This window comes from Diorhabda sublineata, chromosome 1 (assembly GCF_026230105.1).
Source record: "Diorhabda sublineata isolate icDioSubl1.1 chromosome 1, icDioSubl1.1, whole genome shotgun sequence".
Classification (NCBI taxonomy): Eukaryota; Metazoa; Arthropoda; class Insecta; order Coleoptera; family Chrysomelidae; genus Diorhabda; species Diorhabda sublineata.
Genome location: NC_079474.1, coordinates 4,909,580 through 4,936,410, shown reverse-complemented (window position 1 = coordinate 4,936,410; position 26,831 = coordinate 4,909,580). Strand labels below are relative to the sequence as shown.

Genomic DNA, 26,831 nt, shown 5'->3' with positions numbered 1-26,831 from the left:
TGCCATTAGGCAAGAGTAATTATACTGTCAACGATTAGACACCTTGCACCAAAACCAAAAGCTCAACAACTTTTCTGGCTGAAAAAATATTACTAGGGCTGTTTTTTTTCAACCTCCGATAGGCTATGAATAAAAGACAAGTTCTTATAAGAGAATAATTTAATTACTAAAAGATTATGGTTACTTTTCAGTAGCAATAGACTACAAAACAGATCTTGGAACTTCTGGAAATTCCGTAGACAAACCAGTAATGGTGAATCTGCGGATCTAGACCCCCTTCATCATACACATCATTACGACCATCTTCAAACTTTCGACACCATTCACGCACAACATCATCACTAATGAAGTTTTCCCCATACATACGACTTATTCTCCGATGGATTTCTGCAGCTCTGTTGCCTTCAGCCCGTAGAAAACAAATTACACTTGGCGGGAGCATAGATAATGACGGACATGTTTACGTGGCTGTAGCACAACGCCGACTGACTCTTGAATGTCAACAATGGCGGAGTGTGTAGTGCGAGAACTTCGCAGTAGCCTACAGTGCATGCCTGCTTTCTTCTGCCCGCGTAACGTCGCACGGAGCGATCGGAGGTTGAAAAAAAAACGGCTCTTGTATTTTACTTGATATTAATCCTATTAAGAACCAGTGAGATCTTGCTAAACGGGCCATAACCAAGGCATTGGTAACCATTAGGCCACAGTTAATTGAAGCTGATGTCACAATATATCACAAGATGGAACTCCAATGCAAGAGTTTATATAGAATGCATGTCCCGACGCCTAAAGCTGTGATTGTTGAGAAAGGCGGTGGCATTTTACTTAAGACTGTCTATCGTAATTATTTTTTTATTTTGGTATGAATTTAAAGAGTCATTTGATGTACCTATAGGTTTTTATCAAAGAAATGAATCGAGAAATGGAAGCTTTTAACTAATAAAGGAACATTTACAAGATTGGGCAATGCAAAAATGGAGATTTTTGTTGAGACTGACGATCACGCAAAGTTATTTGTTTTATGAAAAACTATCGTTTTCAAAAATTCATATGCCGACAACTCTAACCGCTTAAATAATTATTCAAGGCGATTTGACAATATTAAAGGTGAAAAATAAATTTAATCAAAAGTTAAATATCTGATATAATGGTAATGTTCAAAAATATACGAACAGAAAAAACAATATTCCATTTTAATGAAAAATTAGACGTCAATGATGCTAATAAATTGAAAATAAGTTTTATTCTCTAAATTCTACGTAAAGTCCATTAATCAAACTCCGCTTTGAGGTGTACAGTGAATAGCACAATCATCATTGGTGCATGAGGAAAATCAAAATGATTGCTTACAAACATTCGTATCTCTATCCATCCTCCATCGCATTCATCTCCAAAGCTCAATTAATTATTTATCAAAATCTCAGTTTCCAGATGAAATATGAACCATTGGATATGTTTCAAATAGGCGGTTGAATTATCAAAATTTAGAAAATAAAATTGAAACAAGATTCTCGAATTAATCAACTCGAGTAACGAGCCACAAAACTCAGGAAATTGTATGGAATTTAAGGATTATTGGCTATAAATAGATATTCAGATTGATAATTTGTTTTTGTGAGAGAACATATATCTTCAAGTTTGATTATAATTGTTTGAAAAATTATATAGTATACACAACAATATATAGAATATTGAAAATACCAAAGTTTATCACTTATTTATACATTATTTATTCTAATATTTCTATAGAATATTACGTGTAGATGACGTGAAAATAAGTCTTTAATGCTGCAAAATCAGAACTCATATTTTCTAAGTTATACATTCGAACATTGGGTAACCATCAACTTTTTTATCAGTTTTACATTCAGGAGTACTTAAACTTTTAACTCTGTGTATAAACCCTTTTATTGTCCTCAATTTTTGTCTCCAAGGATGGTTCGAATAAAAGTTGTGCAGTCGGCCCGTTGCTGAAGGTTTGGAAAACCAATTTTTTAATAATTCACCATTCGGTCGCCAAAACTGTGTCCAAAAAAGAGATTGCACCATTTCATTCTTCCCCACAGGTAAACTTGGGATAATAGGAGCAAAACGTATGTATTGAGGGAAGTTGCAGCTTCCAGCAACCAGATCATTTATAACCAAATAAGCCAAAACTGGGCTAACAGGATTTCCCATGAGTGTGCCTTCCAGTTGTTTGCAGAGTCTGCCGTTAAAAGAAGAGTAAATGGATCCAAATAATCAATCAATTCTGTATATCAGTAAATGCCGATAGGTGTATGTGTTATATGTTAAATGCATATATGAAACTAATCTATTGTAAAGAATGTTTCGTTTCAAATGTGATAAGTACAATAAAATTAAATTAATGTTGAGTACGAATGTTGTAAAAGGACTCACCACATTTTGGCTACAACAGAACAACTTTACATACCTTATTTTTTTATATAAATTTCATAATTCTCTCATTTATACAATAAAATAAAATAGGAAATATAAGCATGTTACTGTTTGTCACCCATGACATCAATAATAAATGTTTACTCAAGTGAAATAAATTTTTTAATTAGTTTTTTCACATTTTATGTTGTTAAAAGATTATTCAATAACCATTGTTCAAATTAAAATAATGATATTACCCATATCTTTTACAACATCACACTAAAAAATTGATAAGTTTGCACTTAACATAAGTGTCCACAACTCCATCGTTATTTACTAAAATTCTAGTTATATTAGTAAAAAGTGATACTGCGTCTGAAGATATCACAATATAACCATTATTCAGTGTTATATCTTTTGTTGACTCCACAAATTCATATTTTTTACATATGTACAAACGTCGTGGTTATTGGCTTCATCGTTCGCCATAAAGAGACATTCTGGAGAAAATGATCATAAAATGTGTTTATTTATTGAAAATATTCACAGGAGGTATTAAAACACAATCAAACATGTCTAATTGAACTATATACTATCGAACATCATGTTACTTACATAAGGAAAAAATTTGAATGTAACAAATTTAGTTGATTAGCAAAAAAATGAGCACCTTGCACTTCTACACACTCTACACAGAGCATTCAAATATTCTGCTCTATAGCGTCACAATGGAAGAAATATCCCCCCCAAAAAATAAATTCATTGTACTTAATCCAGGGGAACGTGTTAACCTCCTCGACCCATCCAGCTAGTAGGAAATATTTTATTAAGATGATTTTTTACATCATTTAGGAAGTCGAGAGGGGCTCCATCGTGCATGAACCACATGTCTCTGCGAATGTTTAGAGAAATATCACTTAACATGGATGGGAAATCATTTTAGAGAAATTCTAAGCATCGTTGAGCATTCAGGTTATTATCAAATAGATATGGACCTAATAAATTATTACCCATTATTTCTGCCTACACATTAAGACAAAATCGATGTTGATTCGTCATTTGAGTTCTACTGACAGGATTTTCATCGGCCCATAAAATATGTAAATTATGGGAATTGATCAAACCGTCTCGTGTGTAACCATTTTATGTAAAATAATGAAAACTAGTTCATTCGATTTATGTAAACAAACCTGTTTCCCGTAAGCTGCGATCAACCCTAACAAAAGTTCTATAGTCGGGTATAATTCTACCCGGAGAGCAATTATTTAGACAACCTTCTGTCTTCTGACGAGCTAGCAGAAGCCAAACCATATATCAAATGCGTGTCGGCATATTCACTAAAGGTAAATTACACTATATTGAAACTTTTAATACGATTTGATAATTATTGATAACAGGTTTTGAGAAGATTTACGATAAACTGACATTAACAAATTATATCTCTAGCAATTCTCAATTGAATATCACGTAGTGCTTATTAAACAGTAGCCTACTAGATGAAAAATAATTTTTCCTACTAATATGATCTTCAATAGTATGTAGTGCAAATGTTTATTCATTCATTCATTAGTTCTCAAAAAAATATTTGAGAATTTTCCATGAATAATTACAATTTATGATAATTTTTTTCAGAATGTCTCTTTACAGCGAACGGCATCCTTGACATGTACAACAATCTAGAAATCCACATATCTCCTAATCCATGAATTTTATCGAGTTAAATAAAGAATACCTTTTTGTTCTAAAATTAAGTAAAAAATTATCTTGTACAGATTGTCCCTGTGAAAGTTACGAATACCCATTGGGCATGAGTCGCTCCTGGCTTTCGGGATAATAGTGTAGAATTATTTATTCCGTCAAACACACTACATAGACGTACGTAATCAATCATTAAGTATTCATGTTATTCGACTGTATAATTTAGATAATATACTTAAATAAATTACACAACATTATTTTCACGTCATCTATTCACTCCCGAATTTTTGCATTTAGTCCTTTGTTCTGAGTAGATTTGTACTACTGAAGTTATGGACTCAATATCTAGAAAACCAGTGGTGTTAGATCAGTAAAATGTGAAGGATAATTGATTAGAGCCTCAGAAAATTATACATTTAACAAAATTGTCTACAGTTGTGCTAATATCCTAGGGAAACCACTGATTTTTCCTCCGAAAAAACCTTCTTACATACATACTATATATACTATACATACATACTATATCCTCACAGTCACTTCGCAGCGGTTTTAGAATAGTAGCGTCAAGCGATCGAAACAAAAGAAAGCGAGTTATTTGCTTACAACTTCCAAGATCTCAATGACTTAATAAGAGACTTAAATATTCCGAAAAGTAAAGCCGGGTTACTGTCATCGCGGTTAAAACAATGGAATTTAATTAAATGTTCGAATATCCTGTCAAACGTCCTGAAAACGTCATGAAGATTTTTCTTGTTTCTTCAGCAAGGAAGTTTTTGCCATTACGTGAAAGGTCTATTTGATGAAATCGGTATTTCTTGTCATATATCTCAATGGCGACTTTTAATTGACAGTTAAATTAAAAGTCCGAAAGCTGTTCTACTACACAATAGGAACAAATTTCCATCGATTCCATTAAGGCGGCTACAGACGAAACTGCAAGCTTGTCAAGCATGCATGATCAAATCAATTTAAAAGCTTGTGCAGATTTTTCCTACAGACGCTCAAGCTTGCTTACACAAAAAGTTTGATCACATTCATGCTTGTCAAGCTTGCAGTTACGTCTGTAGCCGCCTTTAGCAAATTCTCTATTAACTACAATTAAATATATGAAATATAAGTGGGAAGTAATTGGTGATTTCAAGATAGTGTGTTTTTTGACAGGAATGTAAGTTGGTTATACTAAACACTAAACATCCTGTTTTCTAAGCCTGTGGGATAGTGGAAGGGATGAGCACGAAATAGGAAAATCTAATGTTGAAGAGAAAAAAGCTTGAATCAGTTTTAAGACAGTAGTAACCATAGCACGTTGAGTCCCAGCGCTGTCCATAGGCCCGCAACTGAATTTACCTCATAGCCCAGAGCGGTCCTATGGACCACTCGGCGTATTTCATTTGAAATACACTCCAGGGTTTATGGGAAAAAATTTGTGTATTGTGAGTACTATCCAAAATTTGGATGGATCATAAATCAAACTAGTTTTACCAACCCTTGAGAAAGAGCTTAGATATAAATGCGTTACACATTTTTTTAAATGTTTCAACACAAAACAAACGTAGCAGATAATTGAATATGACCTCAACTAAAAGCATTATTTATTATCTCATATAATATTCCTTAAAACACGTTGTATATTTTTGCATACTCTACATAAAAGCATAATTTCAAAGGATAAAGCAGCTATCAAAAATTTTGTTTTTCCATACTGCAAGTAGGTGTAACTTCAAAGTATAATGACAAGATTTATTTCGAATAAAAAATGCAAAAAATGTTTTTTTGTGTGCGGGTCATAGGGCCGGGCGGATGTAATTTGGGCGCTAAAGGATTAATGTACTTTTTACAACATGTAAACTAGGCGCCAAGTCCGAAGGGTCATTTTAATCCTATGTGTATTTTGGGCGCTAACCGACTGAAGTACATGATTTATGAAATACAGTTATTTATTAAATCACCGACATTCATAATAAGATATATTTTTGTATTTTTAGATTTTCCAGAGGGGGCCATTTTGCACTTTTTTTAAATGAAAAATCTGCCCTTAATAAAGTTTCCTCACAACATTTTTGTAACACTCTACAGAATAAAGTAAATTTTATATTTCTTTATATTTTTATTTAGTACTTAAATACATATTACATATAAAATAAGAGATTTACATAACCTAACCTAACCTAACCTACTTAAAAATCTATCAACTTTCCCTCTATTGGGTTATTTTATGACTCGACCTCGACCATGTCGGATTATCTACCCTTCTTGGTCAGACAGGTAAAGAAGGATGGTTAGCGCCCAAATTACACCCGCCGATAGGGCCGCTCGAGGTGCTGGGGAAAGTTTTAGTAGTAAACTTTTCCTCGGGCCCAGAGTGGGCTCAAGAACTACACAAAAAATATCATTCTTTCGCACTTTTTATTTTAAATAAATTTTTCCTAGGATTCAAAAGTTTATCAATTTTGGTTGGGGCTCAACGTGATAGAGCTGAAAAGTACCATTGACATGGTCACGAATTTTTCTATCAAGCGATGTAGAATTTCTCTAAAAATGCATTCCTATGTCACATTCTCATCTAGATAAATTTAAAGATAATATGGGAGGTTATTCGGAAGAACAGGGGGAACGGTTCCATTTTTAAATTTCTCAACTCCATTTTAAAACTGTTGACTTGTTATATGATCCAATAAATCTCTGCTTGGATTTACTATGTACTTTCAATGATTTTATATTCACAAAAATAAATTCAGAAGTAGTTTTTTTTCTAATTATAGATATAAAAGCAAAAATGTTGTATACCACTGTAATCAAATTAATGCTTTCAAAGAACTCAAAGATCACTTATTTGAATGTGGTTACTAAACTGAGTTGTGATCTCATCATATTTAAGAAAGGAATATGCAGTTTGAAATGAATAACAAAGCTATCAATCATTTTTTATTTAACGGATAGGCTTTCTTTTTACAAATCCCATCTGAATGTAATTCCTGAATAAAGTGCCAAATAATAAAGTAATTAATAGCTCTGATTCTTTAAGTACACTTAGAGGCAATTCGAAAATGGAAGGCTAATTCCGCTTGAGAGGCGCTTGAAACCTAATTAATACAGAATTACTTTCATCATTCAAAGTTTACTATCACCATTTCTACGGTGAATTAAATATTTCATTAACAATAAGAAATGGCAGTTGGAGTTTATAGGTCTTGAATCACTATTGGGGGAGGAAAATATGATTATGGAATGTTAAATTGAATCAGAATGCATGTACTCGAATTTTTTGAAAATAGAAAGTTTCAGGGGAAATTGGTGATTCGGTAAATAAAATCGGTTTTAGTGTTTTAGAAAACAACAGCGGCCTCAAAAACTTCGAACTAACTTAGGAAATTTTGAATAGAAACTTTGAAATTGATGTAGGTATAGAATTTTCAGATTTAAGTAATTTTAAAATGCCTCAGTTACCTCGCTAGATGTTGAAAGTAACTTATCGATTTATAAAAATATACAGTCAGATAAATATGCCAGGTACCAGCCGATTTCACGTGTAATTTTGATGATCAATATCGATTTGATTGAAAATTGGTGTGAAGGTAGTATTTATAACCTTCTTCAAAACGCTGTCCCAAAGGGTGGTGGTGAAAGCCACCCCTTATTGGAGATGAAAATTTATTTCATCAAAATAATCTCGTACGCACATAAATTCGCTGATTCTAACTTTTACTCCACAAAGTTTTCATTTTATTGGTTTATCAGCAAAATTATTTGACTAAAATGTAGTTAATAAGAAAACAAAGAGATTTCATTTTTTAAGGACATCTGTGAATTCAATAATAACTGAGTTATTGCCCATTGAAGCTTGGCTATTTTTGGGGAACCCCGAAATTGGAAACTTTCAACCTCAAATAACTTGAAATTGATGAAATTTTTAGGAAAAACTCAAGAGATATTTTTTAAAGCACATAGAAAATCCTTCACAATGAGTACTGTCAAAAGTATTTTGCATAAGAATTGTCTGATTTATAACAAAAATAAGGTTTCTTCTTTTTTCTTTTTTGATGATTTTTGATGAATGTAATAATTGTACCCTCGCGATTACCACCCTTATTGAAATTGATTGTAATACACTAGCAATTAACTTTATTTATATATTATTGATATAATCCATGTGATTTGATCAGTTTTGAATGCTTATTTTAGAAAAAATAATTGATTAAATTGAACACTAAATTTCCGTAATCTTTAAAAGAAAAATGAGTATTTCTTAAATAAACCAAAAACTATCCATGTTATCAGAAAACGTTATGAATATTAATTGTAGGGTTTTTCTTGTCAAAAATTTTAACCTGTTTAGAGTCTCTGTATCATAAAAATTGAAGGAGATACATTAGTTCAAAATTTGTATTAGCGTACCAAATGTGGCTTGTGAAACCCCTTTAAGCTTCTCCCTTTTCGAAGCCCGGGGTTTAAAAAAGTGTTAATTAATATGAAGTTGAAATAATTCATATCGTCTACAAAATGCTTTTTTAAAAAAGTTTCTAGGTTGAGAATTGGGCGAGTTATTGTCGAAAAACCAACTATTTTCTTTTTTCAAAATTTCGGATCCCGAATTTTGGAGCATTGGAAAGAGAAATGTGGAGCGTACAATCGAGCAACAGCTGACACGAACGATAAGAGGATGAAGATATTAGTGTTGATGAAATATAATTATTCAAAATTGTTTTTCAAATTAATTTTTTTTTATTTTAAAAATATTTTGGAATATTTAAAAGGCAACACTCCTAAAAACTACTGACGTAATATTCTCGATTCAATATTAATTTTTTATTACAAATAAATCGTTGAGATTATTTTTCAGCTTTTCATTTGGTTAAGGGATGATTTGGAGGGGTTATATGATTCTGATTATTAATAAACGTATTTTAGAATGTTAACAGATTTACTAATAATACAAACACACTTCATTTTACCCTAAACATACATAAAATTTGAGGTTTTGTTTTTTTTTGCAATAAGGGGTAATTTACACACCTCAAAATATAAAAAGGCTTTTCGGTTGAGGGAAGATTTCGTAGAAGAACGTAAGTAAAGCTTGAATGCAAATTTTCATAAAAATCGAGATTATAAGTATCCTTGAAAAAAACTTTCAATATTACCACCCTCAAAGAATGGTGTTTGGAAGGGTTGCATGAGTCCGATTAATCATAAATTTGTTTGAGAATATCAACAGATATACGAATAATGCATTTCAACTTTCTTTTACTCAAATGAATACTAAAATCGAAGATTCTCAAATTTTTTAAGATAAGGGGTAGTTTTCATCACTAAAAAATGAAAATATGCACAGGATAGATTTTGAATAGGGAGGTAAGTAGAGCTTAAGTCCAAATTTTCATAAAAATCGACGTGATTAACAAAATTTTAACAGTTTTAACGTTTTTTTCCGCTGGCCAAAAAGCAAAATCTTAGCATGGATAATTTGGAAAAACACCTTGTCATAAATTATGATATAGAAGATTTTTTTAATGCCAGAATAATATACAAATTCCCTATTTATAAGAATCGGCTTCTTTTTAAATTAATATTAATAAATTATATTTTTTTAAACAAAAAAGATACCAAATGTGCATGTTTAAAATTTTTTTTGAGTATATTTTGTCATTTTTATTGAATATATATACGCATAAAGCTAAACCTGAATCAGTCTCTCTATTAATGAAAGATTTCACAGAGCGGTGATAAAACCAGATATAAAACAACCCCATTACATCTTGAGGTGAAAAACCTTGATATCGAACGAGGATGAATCACTATTATGGCCAACCTCTCCAACGCAACTGAAAAATTCATCAACACTACCCAGTATCACGATAATACTACAGACTCCTACTAGTAACACTTCCTAGAAAAGAGCCTAGAAATTTTGAAATACCCAATTTATCAGTTAATAAAAGAAAACCTGGATCACATTACGGTTAAATACACCATACTAAATGATTAAAAAGGAGTAGACACTTTTTAGTAGCCTCATGATATTCTCATTCTCATGAGGGGCTCTACATATGGTAGAAGTATGTAAAGTTCCTCATGACTCACACTGTATATTGTAACAGGAAAATAAAATCAATTTCTAATAAAAAAACAACGAAACTAGATGAAATAAAGGTGATACAAGTTTTGAACACTTGCAACTGTTTTTCGCTGTTGATGATCCACGTAGTGGTTGGGCGCAATTCTTCAGTTACTGAGAGAATGAAATGAAAGATTTGAGATACACTCATCAAGAGGTTGAGGCCTGTAACAGTGAATTCTACAAGAACGAAAGTTCAATAACAGATAAAACTTTGATAAAAGCAGTACCGATGTCTGGTAGCTTACAACATATATTCTAGAGAGAATGTTTTTGTGTCCATAATGTATCTGACTAAATTCATTTTTAATTTGTTAGACTGTAGCGAGCAAAAATACTACAGTAAGTAGTAAGTAGCAAACAATTTTATTTCCAAAATTAGATAGTATTCATGTAGTTAACAGAAAATATTAAAAAAAAATCAAGAAAAAATTAGTGCTACACGCCGAAACTATTTTAACAATATTCAGTTTACAACGTAAATATGCTTTACTCGTATAAAAAAGCAGACGGGAATTCGATCTTCAAAAGCTCCTTAAGCGATACAAAAGCTTTCGATACTTGCAAATTCAATATAAACGAAAACTTGATAAGGTTTAAAGGAAGTTGCTTGGAAACGTTGCGCAGAAAAATAATTAATACAAGGAAAGTTTGATTATTAAACCTGTAATATCCCTTACGGATGAATTATTTTACTTTGCAGATAAAATAAAAAAAACTGGAAAAGATACAACTTCGCATGTAATAACTAAGTATTCGTTTCTACTGTATCGAAAATGTTCTTTCAAATGAAATGATGGTCGCTAGGCAAATCAATCGAATTATAGAAAAAGACTATAAACTCATTTCTAAAATATTCTCCAAAAACAGTTAAAAGTCAAAAGTCAAAAGCACCCTGTGTAAATATTCCTAACCAATATGTTTAAAAACTTAAAGGTATACCCAGTAAACAATCAATGGGAAGTAGCTTACCCCGGCCTAGGTAAGTTTGGAATCCCTTAGGTGATACAGGTATAAAAACTAAATAGACTTTTAAAGTATTCAAGGGCGTAGTCAATTCAATATATTATTTATTGAACTCATTTTTCTGGTTGTAACTTTTGCAGCCTAACCTTACCAGCAGTCCGTTTATACCTATATCCATAGTTGTAATTTTCACATTCGTAAAATTTATATAATAATGAAATTACCAATTATTGGAATCGGAATCTCCAGCAAAGGGTTAAATCATCTTCTTCCGCCCGATCAGATTTTGTGAAAATAAAATACAGATTTTCAAGTGAGCTTATGATAATTAAAATGAACGTTTTTGGCAACTACGCCATGTACCTTAGTATTTACAAGTACATAATGCAGGTACAAATGTCTCTGAACAACTTCCTCAATATAACAATAACCATTTGACTCTTGATTGAACGGTACTTGCCCCATGAAATTTCAAGTTACCTTATTTTGAAACCATGTTTTCTTTCTTTTATAATTTCGATCCTCTCATATATACCTGGTTCACGTTTTAGTAAAAACCAACATATTGTTCCTTACTGACACGAATCCAGGCGAGACGTTTTGTATTGAAGAGAAATTAATTCTGTCTCGGGACAGCTAAGCAATCAGATCTCAGCGAGCTACGAAGCTATCTAGAGATTCGGCGCGCGCGACTTAGTTTAATTTTTCGGTTTTTATATAATTTCGTGTATATTGTTTTGTTTGGTATTTGTGTACCACGCGAACCTCGACCATAAGACTAGCACCCATAGTTCCAATGTTATTATTACCTTGATAATTTAGAATTAAGTCTCTGAAAAAACAAGGAATCATATAAATATGCATCATTATCTATTGCCCAATTTACAATGCAAAAATTAACGAGATCTTTATATTTGGTAATTCCCATTTCTTTGTTAACATCATTTGGTCTGATTTGATCTTGTCCAGAAAAAAAAACCAGACGTCGAATATTATGTCCACCACAACTAAACTAGAGGATTCACACATTAAAGAAATTATAAATATTACCAAAAACTGGTAAGTGGGCAATAATAATAATTTGTAGAGGAAAATAATTAAGGAAAACATATTTTCTTGCCAAAAATAGATTTTATTAATTGCCTGAAAATAGGCTTCAGTTTCAGCAATGGCTCCTTCATTTGAGTTTCTCACCGGCCAGCGTTTTTTTGAGATCAGCGAATAGCCAGTAGTCATTAGGGGCCAGATATGGACTATAAGATGGATGAGGAAGCGATTCAAAGTGGAATTCGATCAATTTAACTATCGCTACCATCGACTTGTGAATCTGTGCATTATCTTGGTGAAACAATGGATTTTTCTTAGACATATGAGGCCGTTTTCACTTGATTTTTGCATTCAAACGATCCGACAACTTTGCAGTATTCGCTATGATTGTCTCTCCCTTTTTGAGACAATATTCTATACGCATCCCAAAATACTGAAGCCTTAACCTTCCCAGCTGACGCTTCGGACGTGGTTTACCAGCTGCAGTCCACTTAGATGATGATCTTTTTGATTCCGAAGTGAAGTGATTAATCCATGTTTCATCCATTGTCACATGTTGATGCAAAAAATCTGATTTATTACGCGTTTTGATCGTCTGTAAATAAACGTGGCACCCACTTTGAAAAAACCTTTTTAATTTTTCAATTGTTCATGCATAATGTGAAGATACTGCCTTCTAATATTGGATTTTTTTATTAACTGGATCAACCACCTCAATTGGACGACCCGAACGTTCAACATCATCAGTGTCTGTACGATCACGTTTAAATTCAGCAAACCAATAACAAATGGTTCTTTTCGATGGAGCAGAGTTCGGATAAGACTTTTGAAGCCATTGCTGAGCTTGTACAGTATTTTTTTCATCAAGAAGTAATGATAAATTAATACACCAAATTGTTTTCAATCCATTGTTTTTAAAATAACAAAGTGTTACTGTTACTTTTTCCTGACTAATCAAAATGTCATAGTCTTTATAAAAATCATATGGATATGACAACGGTAGCGCCATCTATGTGTCAGTCACACGATTCATTGAATAATGTATTATATTTATTATAAATGATACATGATAAATATATGTTGGACAAGTTTTATCATAAATATCAATTTTCTTCCTCATAGCTCATATCTGAATAGTTACAGAACATCCTGTATGTCTGTTTATAATTACTTTACAAAGTTCCATCCATAAGTCGACATTTTTAGGTCTCTCTGGGCTTAAATCATATTTAAAAAACTACGTAGATAATGAAACTCGTCGTGTTCGGATGAAGTAGCAGAGTCGTAGAGCAAAGAGATAAATTCAAAGTGCACTCCCCAGCTGTATACATAACTAGGCCATAACAAATAATTTCGGTGCCTCGATTTTTCAATTTTTTTTATTCTGGCGTATTCTGCAATATTCGACAGAACCACTATTATTACCTTCATCGAACCGAGCAAAAAATGCACAGGATGACATGTGCTGTTCCGCTATTGCTGTATAAAACTATAATAGAGTAAAATCGAGAATGAAACCTTTGATGCGAACGAAGGCGGTTATTTAACCTCATTCACAATGGATTTTATGCATTCACTTATGTGTGTGACAATACTAACGCGTAATATTCTCCACAAAAAAAGTCACATGAAATTTTCGATAAAAAATTTTAATATCTGATAGTGACAGTTGTTATTTATTGATATATCAGAAACTGCATAAATCAACAACTTTAGTATGATTGCATACATGAAAAAAAAATACAGAAATCAGATTTTAAACGTAAACATAACCTCATTGTCTCAATTTCTTTAATGACCACACTTTTTTCAATGTCTAACAATGTTTTACATGCAAAACTTATTCAAATTTTCACCTCTAACATTTTTTCAATGTTTTTCTTCATCTAAAATTAGTTTTAAAAAAGAGGCCAAAATTAACTTTTCAACTTATTCCGTCTGTCATATTTTGATAATTTGAATAATTGTCAATGTCAATTGTCAATTACCGATGACGCCATGATATGGCGAACAAATGCAGATGGTCTTTAAAAATAATTAAACATCTTTCATCTTACAGAAGAACAGAGCAAAGGTCGACTATGAAATCGGTGGAGTGACCATCTAGTGACAGGATAAAGAAAGGTATTGAAGAAGGACTAGAGGTTAGACCTATTTAGGGAAGAAAGAAGAAGATATTAAACAATAGATCACCTACAATATAACAAAACATAATTTTTCCTTAGTTGTTACATTTCAAAATATGTAGCAGCTATCAATTAAATTATTAGAAGTTGCATTGAAACCTATAAATTCTACACAAATTAATTAGGTTTTTTTTATAATTCACAACTTTCTCGTTCCTATGTATCTACTATTTCTAAACATTATCTTTTTCTTATATTTGATTCCGTTCCAAGAATTATTGAATTTTTTTAATTCGATGTATATTTTTAACATTTTTGTTAATACAGTCTTATTTTTTTATCGTTTCCATTATTGAAATAATAGGATAGTTCTTGAGAAAGTTCTTGTCCATATGGTAAGGACAAATGTTTTACATCTCTGCTCTATTTTCTAATTGATCCTTCTGCGCAGTATGTTTCAGAATAATCATCTTCTTTAAATGCAGTTTCTGTTTATTAAATAGTTGAGCAGTCTAATTTTCAGGAGCATAAGCCAATGCTGCGAGAAGCTCTTCAGAATTTTAGAGTATTCTAACGGAAATTCTCGATTTGCTGCGGCTTAATAACTAGCGAATTCTCTTCGATAGGTACATACTGGCAGAATAAAAAGACAGTAAATTGAAAATAATACCAATAATACAAGCTGTGCAATTAATTTCTGTTCCTAAAATTTAGAGCTGGTACAAGAAATTTACTGAAAATTAATATACTAGAAACATTCAAAATATGAGTTTATTTGACATCAATTTGTCCAACATTCATTTGGATTGTGACAGATATTGCTAAACTGATTGAGTTACACAATTGATAGAAATGAATATCAAGAAGCCTGAATCCATGGAAAACTCTGTGACAAAGCGTAAAGCGGAGAGGAGTGAATAAAGTTCTAAATTGAAAGATTGAGTGGAAGACAGAGAATTGACAAAAATTTACATATAATTGAAAAAATTACGATGTTGGTGTCCCAAGTTTGAATCTGGATTATTATTAGAATCTTGAAAAACACCGAAATTGAACTTTCGTTATGTGGGTTTCTCTTTAATTTTCATTCTTTATACAAAACAGTTTCTCAAATCAATCATAAATTTGCTTGGAAAATTTGACCAATATTTATTTCGTTGAGAAATTTATTCCAATGTTAACAATTCTCCTATATACTACAAGTTCGCGAAAAAGAAGTTCTATACTTAACTACTATACCCACTATCAAAAGTTATTATTTATCGTCGAATTCGAATTGACGACATAAAGAAAGGCAAATATAATAGAAAGCAAAGATAAGGATAAGCTAATGAAGCTTTAATAGATTCCATCTATGCTATTGATTGATTTGACATTCAAATTACCAGAGCTGGAATAAAATAGATTCATTCAGTTAATATATGACTCCATAACATAGGAGAATATATCGATTTTGATTTATCTAAATTAATAACAAGATAACGAGTAAAGTAACTATCCAAATGAAATCATTTCCTATGTTTAAATATATTTTTGTTGGACATCATCGTCAATTAACATCCGACAGTTATTGAAAGCAACTAAATGTAGTAGTTTGGAATTTATTTAATATATAAATTTGTGGTCACGATATTTGAATATATAACGTACTTTGTAATATTCAAATGATGATTTCTCGTATCAAAATAACTGACAGTTCCATTTACACTAGTTACACTCAATTCGCTGCTCTCTATATTACGTGTTCATTGAATATTAACTAGAATGTTTATTCGGGTTTAGAGTGCCACTCAAAAACGATTTTCAATCAATACAAGAAAATTACAGCATCAAGTTAATTGTCGTTCCGCTTTGTATGAATAACGTGAGATTAAATCATAAATAAATGTGAGAAAATATTATCTAATACACGTTCATCTAAAAATTCATATCACATAAAGAATGATCTGCCATATTTCACTCAATCGAATGCCGTTCAAATATTCCTTTGTCTGTCCGATGTTTATTCAACTGCCGTTTTATCATCAGCGTGCTTCGTTTATTAAATTTTCTTTGATAAACAATGATAAATCAAAAAATGTTAATACTAAACTTAAATTTGCCATTCAACGATGCCCCGTTAGGATAAGTTTAATATCTGTATGTGGATGGATGTACTCAAAAATAGCTCATACAATTTTTTGGGCGTGCACCATTTCGTGATTTCAATACCCACCAGAAACTTTTAACTTCTGTTACAATGTGCCAACTCGTGGTTGTTAAGAAGAATAGACAACTCGTGACGGAAGATTATGTAGCTCGGGATTTCAATTGTGAAATAAGAAACAAAAATAAACTCCATTAAAATCGAGTATTATGTTGTGTACACGATATAATTTAACACGCATAGAAAAAGTTATAATGAACGAGATTCAATATGCAGCTTCAACATCAGTTAGTATTATCCTAGATAAAACAATTTCTTGGAAAATCATTTCGAGTAGAAGCTTTAGAGCCGCCATTAGAACAGGAAAAATACCACTACAGACAATCAACAATAATTAAAAAAAAAATGAAATTGAGTACATATGACCTGACAAACAAATATTGGGCCAAAAAACCTTGATATTGGCATCTTATTTATCAAAATTCGATAATTATATCGACATATATACAGATGATTCTAAGCAATCAAGTGGTGTTGGTAGCGCAATTTATGTACCATCAAGGAAATTACAAATGCAATTTAAACTTGATTATATCTGACCTCTATTTACTCTACAGAAGCGATCGGAATTATCAAGCTCTGTAATTCATAGAACGAGATGGCTATAAAAATCTTTCATAATATCGGACTCTTCATCAGTTCTTACAAGCATTAGTCCATCTTTCGATATAAATGATACGTTTGGAAATTAAACTATTCTAAACATTAAACTGAAAGGTACACATAAAAGAATATGATGAAAAATTTTTGTGGATAAAAACACATATCGGACTCATAACGAACATGTAGAAAATTTAGCAAAAGAAGCAATCAAAAACGGACAAGGTATACAAAATTACATCCAGATATTCCCAGTCAATAATGGCTTAGGAAGTATGAGTTACCTCGAAGGAACACAGTCACTATAAGTAGACTCAATTTTGGATATGCATGCTATCCAGCACACTTTTATAAAATAATAAATATAGTAGATTCCATCTTGTATCATGATTGTAACATGTAGACAATGTAGACAATTTAGCCATCAAAAACGGAATGCCAATAAATAACTAAATAACTGTGGAAGAAGGTAATAATCAAACAAAAGTTGAGTTGAAAGAAGATTGGTAGCACTTTTGGTACGAATATCAAAAAACCAACAAGGTATACACAATTACAAGTTAAAACTATAATCTGGTTAGCTTCGTCTCCTCCATTACTCAATCAAAGAGACCTGATAGTGGTCTACCTCCAATGGGATAGTGACAACAGGTGATAGCTTCAACGCTGTATCTAATGGCTCATTGGACGATGTCCTTCGGCTAAAAAACAAACCTAACCCAACCTCTACAATTTCTAAGCAGAAAATCTATACCAATGGCATTTTTCACATCCACATCACGTTATTTGTTTGATGTATGAAAAACGGAGCGCAGTCAACTTATCATTTTGAATTAATAAAGGGTGTTGGCAATAATGGTGTAAGAATTTGACAAATTAAGGCTTCCACAAATTTTAAAAATTTATTTCTCTATTCTATTATAATGCAATTTGAAGGATTTTCTACTTTATAAAGTGGATAAAGTACTAAAATCCAGATGATACTCTCAAGGAATCCGGCAAGGGTTGTATTATGTACTTGGGCTACCTTTTCTTTTACCTGAAATATCCCCGTCCGAGTTGGCGTATCCTTATCTTAACGGATTATAGATTGGCACGAGCTGCAGCGAACCCAAATCTGATCCAGGCTTTTGATGTAAACGGTTATAAAGGTATGTTGGTGCTTTTTTAATGAATTTATTGATTTTTTCGGAGGTAAATATTTTAGATTTTTAGAAATGATTACTCTTCAGCTGACCTTTTCAAAAATTACAATGCAAAATACCATAAATTTTTATTATTTTATGAATTTCCAGGGATTTGGAAATCTCTTTAACTTTCTAATTGGTTTATATCATAATTCATATTCGTGTCAAAGTTTTTCCAGCTATTGGTCATAAAACCAGGTATAGGTTTATGTATAGAATTGATAATAAAATCCGAAAATGTATTAAGATTAGGAAGTAGGTAGTTTAGTTCTCTCCGAGCATTAAAGTTGGGAGGATTTACCTTCGAAACTCTAAGTGAAATAAAATAAGTTTCTAATTGATAATATATTTAGTTTTTTTTTATATACACCGTAACCTTATCCATAATCGCAACAATATTCATAATTTATTCAGAAATTTTAATGTTGAATAGCATCTGTAATGATTTATATGAAACACTAAATTAACACCACCAAATATGAAATAGAACGAAAAGCTCCAACTTTTGAGGTAACTCGAAAATGGAAGCTTGTATTACAAAACCATAAACTGCTTACAATATTCTGGCTTAACCTATAAGCTCTCGAACTTTTTCCCATTAATCTTGAAAGAGACATAAATCATCCTGTAGATCGCAATAGAAAATCCGCAGAAGTTGAAACAAGCAAGCAGTTAATTTACTTCTGGACATAATTAGTTCAATTAATCATTTTGGATTTTGTTGTGTCCACTTCATTCTAATTTGTTCAAAGTATTTCCATAAAGACAGAGAGCGTCTGTAATTTCCAGTAATTTTAATAGTTAAAAGAAATAGTGGATTGGTTTTTCCATACAATAACAATGTATACAAGGTTTCTTCTAAATAACAATTGTTTACAAACTTTTTATTTGCTCCCATGAATTTCAATAATTTTCACTTATAACGCTCAAAATTTTCTGAACAGCTCGAGTGGAAAGTTTCTGTAAATGACAGTATCCAAGTACTAGTTGTGTTCAACGTCCAATTTAGGGCTTCAGTGCTTAAAAATTGATCTGAACCCTTAGAAAAAGATATTGAAGGACCAAGCTCATCACAAAAGTATGTTGAATTCGAAGGAATATCAGATTAACCAAAAATGCTTTTCCCAAAATGAGTTAGATAATCTCAAGATTGGAAGAAAAATTTTATTTCCTCATACATAAAAATAAGTTTTAATTGAGATATACATGAAGAATTAAGGCGTTATTTTTCCAGAGAATATTGTAACATGCCTCTAGTCTTGAACAAAATAAAATACAATGACCAATGTGTGGATTTAAAAATGTTAACCATTCTTCTCGGTCAACAAAGTGGTTTTATACGTCTTTGGGACTGTACAGAGTTCAACAAGAACATTTGGTGGGAAGAAACTGGTCCTTGAGAAAAAATATGGAGCTAGGAAATGAAAATATAGACCAGAATTCATGAGTAGCTCGTGACAAAATTATCCTTCCACCATTACATATGAAACTGGGATTCATAAAACAGTTTGTTAATCACCAGATCAAGATGGAAACCGCTTAGATTTGCCAAAAATTTATAAGGCTCATTACGGGAAAAATTGATGGCCCCTAAATTAGACCACTTTTGAGAGATACTCATTTTCGAAATTCTATGACTGAGTTAGAGCTGAAAGCTTGGACAGCTTTTGTCTCTCTGATGCAGAATACTCTAGGAAATAAGAGATCTGGAATTCCACTCCACTTCCTCCATATTTAACTGGACATATCCGAGAGATATGTCATGGAAGAGCTTATCAGAGTTTCTGGAATACAAAGATGTCTGACTATTGTTGGAAGTCTACACATCGGAGAAGAACATGAAGTTCGTTTAAAATCAAAAAATAATTTTGTTAGTAAAATTTCTTTTAGTAATTAGTATTTTCTGTTTTCTATCTACATAGCGCAGAAGCTACAGCTGATTAAAATCTTCTAATTATATTTTTGGCAATATAAATACTCAGCAAGAGCTAAAATTTCTTTGGCAACAAATTCACTGACTTAAGGAAAACAATAAATTCTGTCCTGTGAGTTTACCATCTCAATAATTGCCAGATTGATTCTAAAATATTTGCTCCAAATAACAAGAAATATAAAAGATTTAGACTCACGGATTGCAGTGACCTTTTAATACTTAACTCTTCTTGAATCATTACTCAAACAAGTACTACTCCATCATATAAATATCGACCGGATTAACACCTATAATTGCCTGAGTGATTTTAAAGCCTTTTCTACTTAAGAAGGATAAGTCCTGAATATTGAGATTTGGCGATTGCTGTAGGCTTTTAATATGTCCCTGTCCTCGGGTCACCTCTGAACTAAACATACATTCCACTAACATAAAAACATCTAGCAGATTGACTCCAATATTTGCCAATCTGGTTCTGAAAACATTCCTTTTCAAGAAGAAGAAGAAGTCCCAAGGATTTAAATCTGTAGATTACAGTCGCTTTCTACTCATCCATCTACCTCTAAAACAGCATCGAGATACTCAATAGCAGGTCTTGGTGATTTCAGAGGTACACTATTCTATTTCTAATATGGTATTGAGTCGAAGAATATTGGTTCTGTAACTCGATTTTCTACAATCCCTGTGGAAGACTAGAAATCGATCGTTACTAGCCAAACTTACGTATAAACAAAAAAATAAAAGTTCACTTTGGGTACAAGAAATGTTGAATTAAAACTGTATCTGGCGTTTCGTTATGTTTTTACTGTAACCAAAATTGGGCTGATTTCATGTCGCACACATATTTGAAAGGCTTTAAGACGACAAGCTCATCTAAATATAGTTAGACACTCGAATATTCCTAGTAATTTTAAAGAAAACCGTGGTAGTGTATATGTTACTGTTGAAATATACAATGCAGTTATTTCATAGAATACATAGTTACAAGGGCGGTTTTTTAGTAGTACTACTCCACTATTGTTGACATTCAGGCGTCAGTCGGCGTTGTGCTACAACCACGTAAAGTGTGAATTGCTAAGTGTGGTTCGTTTTCTACAGGCTGAAGGCTACAATGATGCAGAAATCTATTATCCAAGGACGCAAATATGTCGTTTAAGATGACTTGGTTTAACGAGTTGACAGAATGGTTAAAGAAAGCCGCAGATTCACCATTTCTGCTTTGTCTACAGAATTTCCAAAAGTTTCAAGCTTCTATTTTATACTTTTGTCCACAAATATGACAAATGTCTCGATCTCTTCGGTGATTATGTCGAGAAGTAACCGTAAGTGTACTAATCTTTTGGTAATAAGATTATTGTTTTATATGGACTTTTATTCGTAGCCTATCGGAGGTTGAAATAAAAACGGCCCTCGTATTCCATCAAATAACTGATCGTGTCCGTTAAAGTGTGTAATATGTTATTAATTTGACTCTTCAACTAATTATTCTATGAAATAACTTGGTATTTCATAAATTATCTAATGATAGACAAGTAAAAGGAAAATTAAGCAATTTATCTAATTTATTGGATACGTATAATAAAATCATTACATCAAGGATTACTAAAATGAACCTTGGAATTACAAATAACATTATTTTTAAAACAAAAACATTTTTTGTTGACACACTGGGATTTACAAAAACATTTTTCAAATCCCTGACCAGTACTTAAACTTTGAGCTGTAGCAACCGACCGAAGTGATATTTCCACATCCGGTACTTCTTCGATTTTAATTAATTTTTGTTTGCAGATACTAAACTGGGATCCGCAATATAATTGTTTTTTGCGGCCGTTTCTTGTGCCCAATTGGAAAAATCCTTCTTTGGTTATTTTTATGATGATAGTTAAAATAAATTTAAAATTCAGACGGTAAACCCCACAGATGCTTCAGAATGAGATTTATCCGACATTAATTTCATCTTTTTCGCTTGATTCCCTAAACATTTTCTAGACTTTTCTCTGTTTCATTAAACATTGAGTTCATTAAAACACAATTAGCAAATTTTCTGCTCAACTTCATCTTCTGAAAAATAATCTTCTGAACATGATATATGGATACGTTCCATACGTTTGAAGCAAACTATACTGCATTCTCTTAAACAGACAACACATCGTAATGGGATTATTTAATACTGTTTGCTCAATAATTTTTTCATTATCAGTTTGAGAAGAAACATTCATTGCAGTCAAAGTATACTTTGTATTTTTGCCGTCCTTTAAAAATTATTTTTTCCTGAAATTGCACGCGTATTTTGCGGCCGTTGCTATGGGTAACGCAAATCAAATGTTACTTCCAAATTTGAGATTTATAAAATACTACAAGGATTATTTTTATTGATTACCAACAAATATATAAGTACTTATATTATTTAGGATGAACATTAACATTAATTGTACAGTTTGTATTATATTTACTCCAGAAATTGAAGCAACTACATCTAGTGTTTCTGAATAATGGTTATTGCCTACATTCGAACCAGATACTATATCGCCAGAAGTTGAGTTGGAAATTTCTTTCTTATTTTCGATAGTCTTCTAGGCACGATTACCGTGACACCTAGATTTGACTATGCCATTTTGCAAATCGACCCAAAAATGAAGAATGAAATTTTTCGATATCTCACTTCGTTTTCGAGATATCGATACTTGAAAAATTTATTTTTATTTAATATTTGTATATGTTACAGATCGTTTATGAAAAATAGACCATGTGATTTGCTTTTCTTACAACAGCAAGATAAAGAAGGCCAATTAGAGCTTTCATTTCAGCAAGGTTTGTAGGTTTCATGTCTCTTCCTCTGCTATATTCATTTCCAACATTCTCAATTTTTTATATTTGTACATTCCATAGCTAAATCTAGCATTTCGTCATCAAACATGCACTTCCAAATACCCAAAGGTGTTGTTTTAGACTTTGCGATTTGTTTGACGGTAGGCAATCGTACATATTTATTCGTGGTACGTGTTCTTACATTTTTCGGTGGACAGTGTTTTTTCCATTTTGTTATTCTATCTCTGTCTATAAAGTACGAGTTTCTCCTGAAACTATCATCATTTCCCTCTGTTTATTCACCTCCAAACTCTTCCTCAGTATCACTAGATTCAGATCTTTCTTCTGTATGATAAATTTCATTTTGTTCATCCTCATCATCTTCGTTGTCATACGTCTCTTCTTCAGTCGAAACTTCCTGTTGAACAACTCCATCACTTACCGATTAAAATTTACCAGATATTATAGGAGAGTACAAAAATGTGTACGCAACAGTCGCGCCCGGTGTACTACACAGTGTTCCCTAATAACAAAGTTACAATGTTGTATCTTACTCAGCAAACGTACTTAGTCGGTGGTTGATTCTCTACTGAAGAGGTATATGGAGCAACAGTACCAAATTTCCTTCCTACCAAAACTGCAGTTGATTCTAGAGCAATAATATATTTATTTACAATTACCTAGTTTAATAATTTTAACAATTGCATGAAAAATAGTATATATGCCATGGCCGCGAAGCTTTTTTACGACTTTCAAGATTATCTTGCCTTGGCCGCAAGCGGCCAAGGCGATAACTATTCTTTAGGTTCGTTAAAAAGGTATTTCGCGGCCTAAGCATACAAACAACTATTACTTGAATTCGAAATTAACGTTTTTTTCCCGCTACTTTCCATTTGTTAAACGGAACGTAAATGCTAAAAAGCGAGATATATGATATAGATTATTTCACACTTTATCGGACTACAGATCGTTATTCTATTAAATAATTACCTGAAATGTCATATTAATAACACTTTAACGGACACGATCAGTTATTTCATGGAATAACTAAGTATTCTATCAAATAACGGATTTCATACTTTTACGGTAACATATTCATCAACGAAGCTTTGGAACTTTTACTGCGATTATTTCCGTATGAAGTTGATGAATGATTTGTGCTCATGTGTCCCATTGGAGCAAATAAAAAGGTATGGCGAAGTCGTAATAGATAGTGGATTCCAGTTATTAATATTGAAGAGAAAACATACCAGGGATGTTTTTGAGCCCGCGTATAAAGAGAATTCTATAAGCCTGCTAGATTATTTTATAGAAAGTATGAATAATTACTAACGGCCGTATATAAATGACTATTAATGATTTTCGATTTTTATTTTTGTGTTTCAATTACATACTCGAGGAAATTTGAAACTTCTGGCTATATGTGTATTCCTGTGAGGTTTATTATGGAATTTAACTACGAGGATGCTTCAAGAAGTACTTGGCCTGATCTAGAGATGGAGGTAGCTGCTTGGAAAATATTACTGTATTAGAAATTACACAATCTATATGTTTGAAGACGCCACGTTGTTTGCAATATGCAATAACGCGTCGTTTTTTGAAATGCGCGTGGGATATCTACCAGATTTAGCCCCTTCGGATTATTTTTAGTTTTAGACTTAAAAAATGGTTCAGTGGTCTAAGATTTTTCAACAATGAAGATGTGATGCTGGCAGTTAAAGGTTATTTGGAGGAGGTTGATGATACTTTTTATAAAAAGGTTATCGAACTTATTGAACATCGTTGGGAAAATTGTATATAACTATAAGGAGATTTGTTTTTGTAATCCTCGTATATACACAATATTCTATATAGATTCTGAATAATTTTGGCCTATTTACGTACATGTTTAACTGATGTCCACTTCCATCAATCGTTCTGCCGCATTGTGCAATTCAATCAATTATTTCGCTTTAATTAATCCCCCTTATGTATTATTCAAAGTATGTTTATATTTCTTTGTCTCTAGTTTCTAATACGGAAAATCACAAGGTTCTTTTATAAAGGTAAATAACAAAGAAGAGCGGTTCGTATCGAAAATTGAAACCGGAAAGTTCGAGAAACTTGTTTGGCTTTAAGAGAGTTCATCTTTCTCACCGTTTATGTTTTGTAAGCTGATAATGTTTCTAACGGCATCTTTAATATTGGAGTGAGGTATAGATTATCAAACGGCAAAAGACTGTGCTCATTAGTAAATCGAAATGTTTTTTTCACTGAATTTTTCATTGAAAATGTGGGCGTTACATTGGAAAATCTGTGGTATCATTCTAAGACATCGAGACTAAAAAAGGTCAATAATAGATTATAATTATGAAAATAATTATACGGCGAATTATGCTGAGACCGAATAAGTTTTCAAAACAAAAAACTGCTGATGAAAATTGATCTACAACTAGGTAAAATCAGTTATCTAATTGTTCAACTTAGCAAAATTACAAGATTGAAGCTACAAGTAGGCAACTCAACATGTTTAGTTGTAATTCTGAAAGTAGAGTGGTTGATTTTTGTATCAACAGGTGGCTGTATTTGTCTTAGTGAGGTTGAAGTAAGGTTTTCACCATTTTTCAAGCTAGTCGGTTGTGAATAGTGTGTTAATCATTAAAAATTATATGCTATTTTAGTGCTTTATTCTTATAAAAACTTCAACAATTACTCAATTTATTCAAACCTTGAAAGAAAATAAAAAAGCACTTACAGTTGAAAGAAACAGCTCGTGCCGAAAAAATGAAAGACAAAGAAAATGCACAGAATTCTAACAGCGAATCTGTAAGTGCTTATTTCGATTTCAATGATATGAAATTCCTTGTCCCGAGCCTCAACAGATGGAGTGTTACTCTTTGCATTGAGCTGTAGACACTGAACTGCAAAGAGTAAGCAAAGGGACAAACCCTACCAAGTGTTCGATCTACAAACCGATAATATCAATGACTACAGGTTTTTTATGAAAAAGAATCTTCCGAACTGGACGAACCACCAGAAGAAAACCAGTGGCAAAAAAGGAGCGGGAAAATGTGAATAAATTAGAATATTGAAAAAATACAAATACAAAAAGAAAAAAATACTACACTGAAGCTATCACGTCAATTTCATCAGGTTTTAGACTAGTTTGATTTGCATTATTTGAAAAGGATCTCTCATATGAACTACATTAAAATAAAACCACTGTGGGTATAACTGAAATCTTTCTTTAATCACCTGGCGCCTGAGTGTAGCTATCCCACTTCTTTTGAGCCGGAAGTTTCTTTGTTTCTAGGATACAACTTGTTGTCACAAGCCAGTACTTTATCATATCTTCGATCCATCGACCAAAATTCTTTTTTTCTAATATTTTGTTGAGTAGACAAATCTCATAGAAGCTACAGAGCCATATCTTCAGGCTCTAGACGCAATATTGAATTTGGCTAATATCTTTTATGTGACATTGAAGACTCATCTTGGAGAAGAATCACTTCTTCTATGAGTAGCCCAGGCTGTTTGGTGATGAGTATACGTCAATTCACGTAATTCGATGTTTATCAGATATGAAACCAAATGATTTTGAATTTGCAAATAAGAAGAATACAAAATAGAAAAACAAAATGATACGAGGTCTGGCTATTACATAACGGGCGCCCTAGACGGGTGGGGTAAAAAACGAATAGTGCGTTGGGTGTCTAGATAACTTTTCTATGCACGTCCCAAAACACGTTTCCGTCAGTATTATAGTATTTGTTCAGTAGCGGTTTGA

The 26,831-nt window shown here is 32.1% G+C and overlaps 1 protein-coding gene across 1 annotated transcript in view; it reads right to left on the bottom strand.

Moving 5' to 3' along the window:
* Positions 1 to 26,831, bottom strand: part of LOC130443996 (cyclic nucleotide-gated channel rod photoreceptor subunit alpha) — a 365,533-nt gene that overhangs the window by 187,443 nt on the left and 151,259 nt on the right. The window lies entirely within an intron of this gene.